The sequence below is a fragment of the Gavialis gangeticus genome, unplaced genomic scaffold (assembly GCF_001723915.1).
Source record: "Gavialis gangeticus isolate Ggan-Ray unplaced genomic scaffold, GavGan_comp1, whole genome shotgun sequence".
Lineage (NCBI taxonomy): Eukaryota > Metazoa > Chordata > Crocodylia > Gavialidae > Gavialis > Gavialis gangeticus.
The window spans coordinates 15,669,434-15,679,460 of record NW_017729019.1 but is presented as its reverse complement, the minus strand read 5'-3'; the positions used below and the strand labels follow the sequence as shown (position 1 = coordinate 15,679,460).

The following is a 10,027-nucleotide window of genomic DNA, read 5'->3' as shown; positions in this document are numbered from 1 at the left end:
CTGAAGTCATCCAGCACACCGGCCGCAGGACTAGGTATAGAAGCCACATCTCCTGAGTCCCAGCCCAGGGCTCTGCCTTTTTAGCCACGTTGCTACAGCCAGGTCTGCAGTTGTAAATGCCTCAGCAAGTGCCTACACAAGTAGCGGCATTGCAATGCACACCTATCACCACATGTTAGAGTATCTTTGCCTGAAAGCATCCATTTCCTTTCTGCAGCTTCCCCCCTTGCTTCTTTATGGGATGGCGTGTTAAAGGGCCAAATTCATCTGTGGGGTAACTCTACCAAAAATCAACCTTCGATACTAAGTGACGAATAGTGTTTTTATAGCTGCAAATAAAAAAAGGACCACTGCAAACAACCAAAGGAGGACAGGCTCCCCAGGCCCCTCGTCTTATTACTGAAATATCTCATAAGCTGATCTCAGAAAGCAGGGCAGCCGAAACAGTACCTCCGCAGCGTAACCTACTTTAGAACGGTTTGCCCTGTACCAAATGGACGAGGTGAAACGATAGCCAGGTGACAGGGTGATCCAGATTCCAGAGCAATTTTCCTTTTTGCAGGAAGCAACCTGAAATCTCTCTGTGGCTTTGGAGTCACCCCAGGATTACTGACACTGGGACAAAACCAAAGCAAATGTAGAGGCCCAACTCACCAAGAACACGTGTGCTGGCATGAATAGGGTAACTGGCTTGGCATGCAATGCCCGTATGCTGCAATGGATGTGCTTCAAATCACTGGATGGATCCTTTCGGGGTTAAAGCCCTGTACATGAAACTCTCCTTTCAATTCATGATACTGCCATTGGCTAGCCCAGGAGAAATTGCTGATGAACACTAGCTTCCCTTCCCTTATTTATGAGGGTAACACCTAGGTCTGAACAAAATATTCAAGACTGTCATGCATTTTACCTTTGCAGCTTCTACTGGCTTAACTGGGAATGATATGGCTCAAGGACCATGCAACCTTTTACATATTTACCCCTAGCAAAGCCTTCGCGGCAGGGACCGCCGCCGTGGAGTATCAGATGACAGATTACTAATGGTCATGGCTTTCATATGAAGCAGCTATGACCTTTCAGGGAAAGGTTGGTAACAGTGGTCTCGTGGCTAATGCTAGCACTGTTGAAACTTTCTGTCAACTCCATCTGGGCCCCTCTGAACATTTTTGAGCAGTACAGAGCGCTACCCTTTTGGTGTTAGATCTCGGTCGCCTGAGCTGCTCAGAGCAGTGTCTTTCAATTGAAATTGTTCCAAGTCCTTATGTAGGTATCTTACCTTACACCCATGTGGGTGTCTTACTGGTTCCAAGTCTCTAGGCTTTACGGACCTATAGAGTCATCAACATAACGAACCCCGATGAAGTAAAGACCTGATTTTCCTGTCCAACGATCTCTAGGTGCAAACTTCCCCAATTCCATGAGTCTTTGGGGAGAAGATGTGTTTTTGCAGCTTGGAAACAAGGAGATTCTGTTCTCTAAAGCAAGTTTGCCAAGAAAAGATAAATATGCAAGCTCCCTTCCTTCCGTTTAGAATGAGATTAGAGGCAGAAAATGGAAAAATCAACTGTTCTCCCACCTGGGTGTATTCAGAGTCACAGCTGCTGACTTTATGGACTAAAATGAATTTTCTGTGGCCTGAATTCCAGCGATTCTGAGCTTCTGTTCAGCTCAGATGGAGTGGAGGGTGTTCAGCACTTCTGAAAACCTGAGCTTAACTTCTTTTTTTAACCCTGCCAGCCTCAAAGCACCAGGATGCCAGGGAGAGAGGGACTGGACTGAACTCGTTCAGGCATCACTCACAGAGTTATTCTTTCAGTTCCATCTGCCAAATCCACAGGACTGGCGGTCACTTGAAAAGCAAGACAAAATCCAGCGTGCCTCTCCAATTCCCATTTGCATTTTGCAGGGCAAGCAGAGATTTTTCTCATCTTTTTACCCAGACAGACACTATTTCCTATGAAACTACACATCAAGTTCTCTACGTTTGGTTTTCAGAGTATATTCCTCATTAAATGCATCTCTAGTGCTGTGTTGTTCGGTATGGAGCATTTAGACATGAAAAAATGTCCCCATCACAAAAATCCTCCAGTTGACGGAGCTGTGCTGATTTATATCACTCAACGATCTGGCTCTGTAACTGTTACGTTACAAGAAACCGATGCCTCTTAATTATCTTACACAAACAGGCTAATTAACAGGGAGATCTCTTTCAAAGGCAAAAGGAGCCATCAGGCATCAAAGCCTCAGTGACTTAGTCGAATTTGGGCACATAAACACCCTTGAATTTGAAAACCTCAGTTTAAATAAATTCTTTTTTTTTTCATGCTATTTCTCACTTTTGGAAAGGGGCTAATTTTGTACGGGTCATATAACTGAGGTACATGTGCAAAACAGACACTACATGGTTTCAGCATATTGGCTGCTACAATGCCTCTCTCTGATTACAGCTAGGGGACTATTATCTGACTGCAAAGATTTGATGCGTTTAAGCACTTGTCTTTCATTTCAGTATCGTTGAAAACCCTGCCTGTTCCCTGCAAAGCTGGCTAGGTAGACGCAGAATATTCGCAGAAGCCATCTGCATGCCAGAGGCACCTCTGCTATGCTCAGGAGTTATTTTGCTGTGCTTTGCTCGCTGGCTCTTCTCTCAGGAACTTATTTTTAAATTTACAAGTGCGTTTATTTACTGCCCTGTGCAATATGAGTCTTAGCAGAACTGGGCCCAAAAATAAATCCATAATTCCAGAGCCAGCTCAAAACTAGACAGGCAGCATTGAGAGACTGGGAAGATAAAAGCTCGTCTCAAGGTCATCTAACCTGCCTGAAATGGAAAAGGGCCTGCCAAGTCTGTGTGGATGCTTTTTAAAAAGCCTAGCTGGGTGGGAAGAGTTAAAGGACAGCATCCCAACACAAATGCCATCGTTGCATAATGGTCTCCAAGTCTCCCAGCGGGCTGAAAATAGCAACAAGGAGCATCTACGTGCATGACTCGGTGATGGAGACCTTGCAAATATTCCATCTGATGTCTAATCTTCCCTTCCCTGTTATGTTTTGCGTCTAATTTGCAGACCTTCATGGCTCTTCTGGTGCAGAGAAGGAAAAACAACTTGTGCTGGCAGAAAAGATTTGTAGAGAGTCGTTTTATTGCCCCGCGTTGGGACACCGTGCTAAAAAAGGGATGGGGGTGGAGGGGAAATTATCAGGCAATCTTTGTACTGGCAGGCTTGGGACTGAAGAGAGGTACAGAAAAATGCTTAAGAGGCATGCGCTTTTGTACCCATGTAATGTTATCAAGTAAATCTCTGCCATTTTGAGAGAGCAGATGGCAGAGGGACAGTTCTTACGATGTGCTCAGGTGACATTATCACCGGCATCTTTGTAATCAGGAGGAACAGGCATTTTTATTTTAAAAAAAAGAGAGAGAAAGAAAAGCTGAGTTTCTCACCTAGGGCAAGAGTCCAGGAAGCGGGGCGTTCAGGAAAAAAACAGAATCGCAAGCCTCCCAAGAAATGCAGGCAGCACAGAAAAAATTGGGGAAAGGGACTGTTTAAAAAAAATACTACTAGTAATAATATTAATCCCACAATGATGGATTCAAACGATGTCTTTGCAAAACCCTGAATTCTCCACTAAACTCAGTGGCCCTTTAACCTGCTACGCAAAGAGAATCACCTGAGCAAGCTGCTCAGAAACACGGGCACGAGGGATGATGAAACCGGCCTGAATGGGTATTACAGTGGGTGCTATGTTCAAGTTTCCTGCTTATTTGGGAGGCAGGGAGCTTATTTCTGACCTCACAGAGTTGAGCTTTTGGCACTGCGGCTGATTTTTATGAGATAGTTGGGCCTATATGTCTGGTTATGTAGAGGTCAGCCTCACAATGGGCCCCAGGTATTGGGCAGGATCGAGGCATGGGTATGATTAAACTTATCCCATCCCTGCTCCAATTTCTTGTTTCTTGAATTTCAAGTGGCAGCTGCTGGTGACAGGCTTCCAGCCAATGGAGGGCTCAAAAGAAAAGGCCAGATCTGCCATAACTATGACTCACCGAGCCCGTTAGCGTCACAAGGGCTGCCAGTTTATGCTAAGGCTTGCATAGCTTGTGGTGTTCAGAGACGCTTTCCCATGACCCAGACAGAAATGAGTCCAGGAAGGTGATGGAGTCACCAGATAATTACTTTGAAAATGGGGATGCAACTCCTGGCCCTGCCAGACCTCCTGTGTGAAGTCTGCCAAGTGGCTTAGCTTCTCTTCTGTCTCTGTTCCCCAGGTACGAGCTAGAGCTAACACATCCCTGCCTCCCCGGAGAAGGACAGATCCTTTCCTGCAATGGTTCTCAATTTTGGAGATTCAAGGCATGCCTCAGAAAATGCCGCCTCTTCGTTTTCACTTGTTTTTGACTACAGAAACAATAAGAGAGCAAATCTTCTGTTGCAAGGAAGTCAGAGACCACAGCAAGCCGGAATGCTTTTAACAATATGGACTCCTATTTGAAACCCCTGAGTTTCTCTTGTGAATCGTGTTTGCACACATAAGAGTGCTAACATCGCGTGGCAATCTGCAGCACCCTTGAAAAGATCTCAAGGCACCAGGGTGCTGCAGCACCGGGGCTGAGGATCGTTGCTATGCTGGCTGCAAGATGCTCAGTGATGGCAAGGCCCACATAAAGCACAGACCGGCAGAAGAGGGGACCCACATATACCTTTTGCAGGTCTCACTACTGCATTTTGGATATACAAACCTAACTGAAGTCCACGAACAATAACCCCACCTCACAATTTAGCCCCCCCCCGGTTCTTTTTCTCTAAGGATAATTCAAATGTACATTTTTCTAGATAATAAAGTTCCTGAACTTGACTTCCAGAGATGCTGAGCACTTGCCGTCCTCCTTATAGATTCTCCCCCCTCTGAACACCAGGCACGGAGGACTTTTTAGCTCTATGCCACTCCCTATTTCACTCTTCCCAGGCAGGAGGGGATGTAGCCAGAGCGCACAGTGCCCCAGCAATCCCCACGTGCATTAAGAGTGGATTAAAGCCTCTCTAAGCTGTATCTGTTCAGAAGACCAGTACGTCTAACTCACACTGAAAGAGTTAACAGTTGCCAGCATACAGCAGCTGAACTGAGTCTATCATTCCTAAGCAGCATTTAAAAATGAACGCTCCCTTATCTTTCAGACTCCGGCCAGGCTGCAGGGGCTGTCAGCTCCCCAATTGCTCTTCTCCCCGCAGTCCCAGGGGCACCACGGCTGGTGGTTATGCACTGCAACCCTCAGAGCCTCACTAACAACAGGTCGAGTTTTTGCCAAGTGAAGGAGTGACAGGTCACAGGCCACCCCCCCCCCGCCACAGCAAAATGCCACCTACATTTAAAGAGAGGCCTATGTCAAGGACTCACGTCCATTAAGAAGTGAAAGGCATCTTCTCTGCAAGGCACTTGTGTGCAACATCTATCTGGCTGCTGCAGCTCCTCCTCAGAGGTGGCTGCATTTTGTTGGCCCTTCATCTTTGTAGTCATACTTTGGAGTTCTTCAAGGAAAAAAAAAAAGACATTATAGGAACGTACTGTCTAATTTTCTGCAGGCTTCCATTACTTTTCATCTGGTAAAGAGCTGTGTGGAGCAGTTAAACAACTCTGTGGCTTGGAGACATGCAACTTCTTAGAGCCATTTCTCTCATTCGAGAACAAGGCGTAGGGCAGAACTTGCCACCCTTACTTAGGCAAGACTCCCAAGGACTGGGCCCTAGGAAAGGAAGTACCGAGCTTCCATACTGTTCCATATTTTGCTTTGGGTTTTTTTTTCAAATTGCTGAGGTTTCAGTGAGCTCAGAGCCCCCAGAATAAAACCTGCAAGAAATACACTAAAATAACAAGGACAAACTTTACTAATGACAAGTGCCAGGCTAGAAATCACCAACCACACAAATGTCAACAGGGAAATGACTGGCGCGGCAGCAGATCACAAAGGGAAATGAGTCAACAGCATCTTGCTGATGCAAAAAAAGCCAAAGTAGCCTGGAGTCAATTAGCAGAAGCATCGACCATTGGAGGTGAAATCACCCATCCGGTTTACTCAGAGCTGGAGTGCTGTGTCCAGCTTGGGACGTGGCAATTGAAGAAAGGTGTTGAGACAGTCCAGAGGAGAGCAACAAAAATGATGCGCTATCTAGAAAACATGACTGATGGGGAAAGATGGAAAGAATTGGGTTTGTTTAGTCTCAAAAGGGAGGCCTGAAGGGAGACATAAGTCTTCCAAGATGTGAAAGGTTGCTGCAAACAGGAAGGTTATAAACTGCTGTCCATGTCCACGGGGGATAGGAAGGACAAGATGTAGTGGGTTTAAATCACAATGAGGGTGATTTAGGATAGACATTAGGAAAAACTTTCTAACTGTAAAGGAAGTTAACCACTGGAACAGATTACCTGGGAGACTGTGGAATCTCCATCAGCGGAGGTTATTAAGAGCCACTTAGACACATTTCTAATCAGGAGTGGTTTAAGGCAGTGATTCCCAACCAGGATGCTGTGGCAAGTGTGCAAACATCTATGCACCAAACACAAGATAAACCAAGAGAGTTCAAATAGGAATCTAGAGCACCCAAAACACGAGTCTGAGTTCTTTGCAAGAGGAGAAGTGCTCTCTTCTTTTTCTGTGCTCAAAAAACAAGTGAAAGCTAAGCACTGGTGTTCTCCGGGGCGCCTTGAGCCGAAAAAGGTTGAGACCTACTGGTTTAAGCTACTCTTGCCCTGAGCAGGGGCTGGATTAGATGACTTCCAGAGGACTCATCCAACCTAATTATTTCTGAGTCAGATCATGTGTGTGGATACGGGTGCTTGCATACTAGGAGAAAGAATAAGGATGTGTGTGCGGTGGATGCACGGACTGAATGAAAGGAGGTGGGATAAAGGTGGGGGGGTTATGGGGCAGCAAAACCAAGTCCCTTGCTTGGCTGTGTCAGGAGCTGTCTCCAGCGAACCCCCTTCCCAACCCACTGACAAGAAAGCACCAGACCCACATATAATCCTGCTGGCATATAATCAGTGACACCCCAGATGCTGGGCACATCTGGCGCACTTGTTTACCAGGCTCTGTGAGCCAGCAGCAGGGAAGTATGAGGGTGCACTGGGCAATCTTTATATAGGAAGAGGCAGCAGCTCACATACACGCTACGAATCCTTCGCTTACAACAGGTCCAGCAGCAGGATTCACACCCCGCTCAGAGTCCCCTTCAAACGCTGTCTCCACCTCTCCTGGAAACAGTTGGCTGCCTGCTGTCACGCAGGCCCCGAGCTCACTGCAGCTTCATTAGTGCATGTTAATCTCTGCAGCAGGAGAATAAAAGCAGGAGAAGAAAGAAGGAATAAAGTGTTTGCAAGGAGAGAAACCCTCCCTGCTTCCTCAGGAGGGTTGTCTCACATCTGTCCGAGCTCTGAGCAAGGAATGGAGGGGGCCAAAGGGTAAGAAAGAAGCAAGAACAGAAGGCTCAGGTAGGCTGAAATGTGTGTCAACCTGAGAATGGCTTGTACACCTGCTGTAACGTCTCGGGGCTACCATCAGACCTGGGACGTCGAGGAAACTATACTTGCACACCCACTGTAACGCTTCGGGACTATCATCAGACCTGGGAAATCCAGGAAACTATACTTGCACACCTGCTGTAACATCTCGGGGCTACCATCAGATCTGGGAAATCCAGGAAACTACTTGCACACCCGCTGTAACGTCTCAGGGCTACCATCAGGCCTAGGAAATCCAGGAACCTATACAAGCAGCCATTTGCTAGGGAAGAGTCGGGGGAGCTCTCAGGAGCAGAACTGCACCACCAACCCTCCCTGCATTGGCCTTCCACAGCTCACCAAAAAACCAAACCCTCCAGAAGAGTTGCGAGGAGGAGCTGCTGGCTGGAAGGAGCTACTTGGTGCTGCAGAGGCAGCCGCAGTGCTGCTTGGACTGAAGCAGTGCCCGGCAGGAGGCCTGTTCTTTCCCAGGCTGGTCACCTACATCTCCTCAGGCAGGTGAGACATAGGCAGATGGCACCTGACTGCAGACACGACGGCACACCATACCAAACTGGGCACGGCTCAGCGTCACGTTACAAATGCGGCTGAGGCAGACCTGCAGCCTCAAGTGGAAAGAAGCTCCAACTTGGGTGCTAAAGGACTTCCCCAGAATAGCTTTTCTGTCTCTTTGGAAAAGCCTCCCCCTCTTACGCTGCCCACTCCCTCTTCTTGGATTGTCATTTAACCACCTAATCCTCCTCGCATTTACACTGTCACAGCCACTCAGAACGTGACCCAGAACGTGTGACCGTAACTAGGACAGGCCAAAGTTGAATGTACAATATCGGTCACACATGCTTGTTGTCCCTAAAACAGTTCTTACTGTGCCTGGCATGAACTAACTTCTGTTGAACTAACAGTGAGAGGTTGCCCCAACAATGGAGCGGGTGCAACTTTGTGCTGGGACACTCCTATTGCAGATTAAACCTGGCTCACATCAGTTAGACACCAGATAAATGCAGTGCAACCTCGCACCTTTAGTTAAACAGGTGCAACTTTTGTGTCAACAAGCAGTCAGCTAAGACATAATTTTCCTCCCTTTCTTGCTGGTGTAAATGCAGAGCAGATGTGCTGGGCCAAGTGGAGTGCTACTAGTCTTAAACTGGTGTGAGACCTGAATCGGCCCATTATACTCCAGGCTGGGAGGAAAACGGAAGGGTCAGCTGGCTTCACTCACTGGTATTATTGTAATGTTTGGCACGTTACGCCGGATCATCATTGGATGCAATTTGGGGAAACCCTGCTGTATGACAGCTAGGGACTTAGCCAGTTTAGCATCTAACACTGACAGTGCGCTGGCTTTCCAGATAGGGCCAAATTCAGATTCTGGTGTATTAGCATAAACCTGGAAGAGAAAATGGGAATTTCTCGAGATTTACAGAAGAACCATTAACAGCAGAACCTAGTCTTGTCTGACCACACCAAATGGGTCACAAGAAATGTCAGGCTTACCAACATCTGGCTGGCATTTTGAGAAGCTGGGAAATAACATCATCTGTAGGCCGCTGTGGCTACCATCTTTCTATGTCACCAATTGCTAGTTCTTCGTACATTTTAACTTGGTCCTATGGCGAGAGTCTCAAGGGGCAAGGAGTTTTTGGGGGCACTGAACAATACAATGATGAAGGGAAGCAGAGAAACACGGATAAAGCCGTGTTTAGAAACCGCCGGTAAATTAAAACCTATATGGCTACAATGCAGAGTGTTGGTTTTGAGTTATATCAGCTGGCTCCATTTGTAGATGTGGCTACACTACTCATACCTAGGAAAATGAAAAAAAAACCCAAAACCTTCCAAGTGCCCATCTGGGGTCCTGTCCTGCAAACCCTTAGGCACCCTTCAAGAGAGACTGTGCCTGGGTACAAGTCTGCTGACATGCCCAAGCCCTCAGTCTTGTCCTGGGGAGGGTTTCTCTGTTTTCCATTCCCCTCAGTCTGAGTCATCCCATGTGCTAATCTTGCTTTGTGGACACTAAGGGAGGAGCCACCTGAATGCTCATGCTGTCCTGGCATGGCGCATGTGGACAGCTTACCCGGATAACGTCAGCTGGCCCGTCAGCTCCAACAGGTGCGCTCCAAAGGGAGCAGCTGGCTGGAAATCCCAGCACTGGTGACATCCCCTTCTCAGCAGCACTGAGCATGGGAGGACCCCAGCCCCACACCCTTTTTGATTGCAGGAATCCTACCGTAACTCAGCAAGGACTAAGGCTTGCCTGGTCTTAAAATTAGAGTTTGTAGACTCCAAGAGCCAGGAGGGGCAGTTATGATCCTGACCTGTCCTCCTGCCTAATACAAGCCAGAGAACCCCTCCCAGCCCCCTGACATCTGGTTGAACCCGAACATCCTCTTTTACAATGAAGTCTGGCTCAGAGAGCTCCTGCTTCTTTTTCAGAAAGGAAAATAAAGAGGTTGAGCTCCATAATCCTCAGGAATTCCACGCCGTTTTTTATAAAGTGATATATATGCTG

At 47.2% G+C, this 10,027-nt stretch overlaps 1 protein-coding gene across 1 annotated transcript in view; it reads right to left on the bottom strand.

The window, feature by feature from the left end:
* The window catches only part of IP6K3 (inositol hexakisphosphate kinase 3), a 30,045-nt gene that overhangs the window by 11,377 nt on the left and 8,641 nt on the right, over positions 1–10,027 (bottom strand). The window lies entirely within an intron of this gene.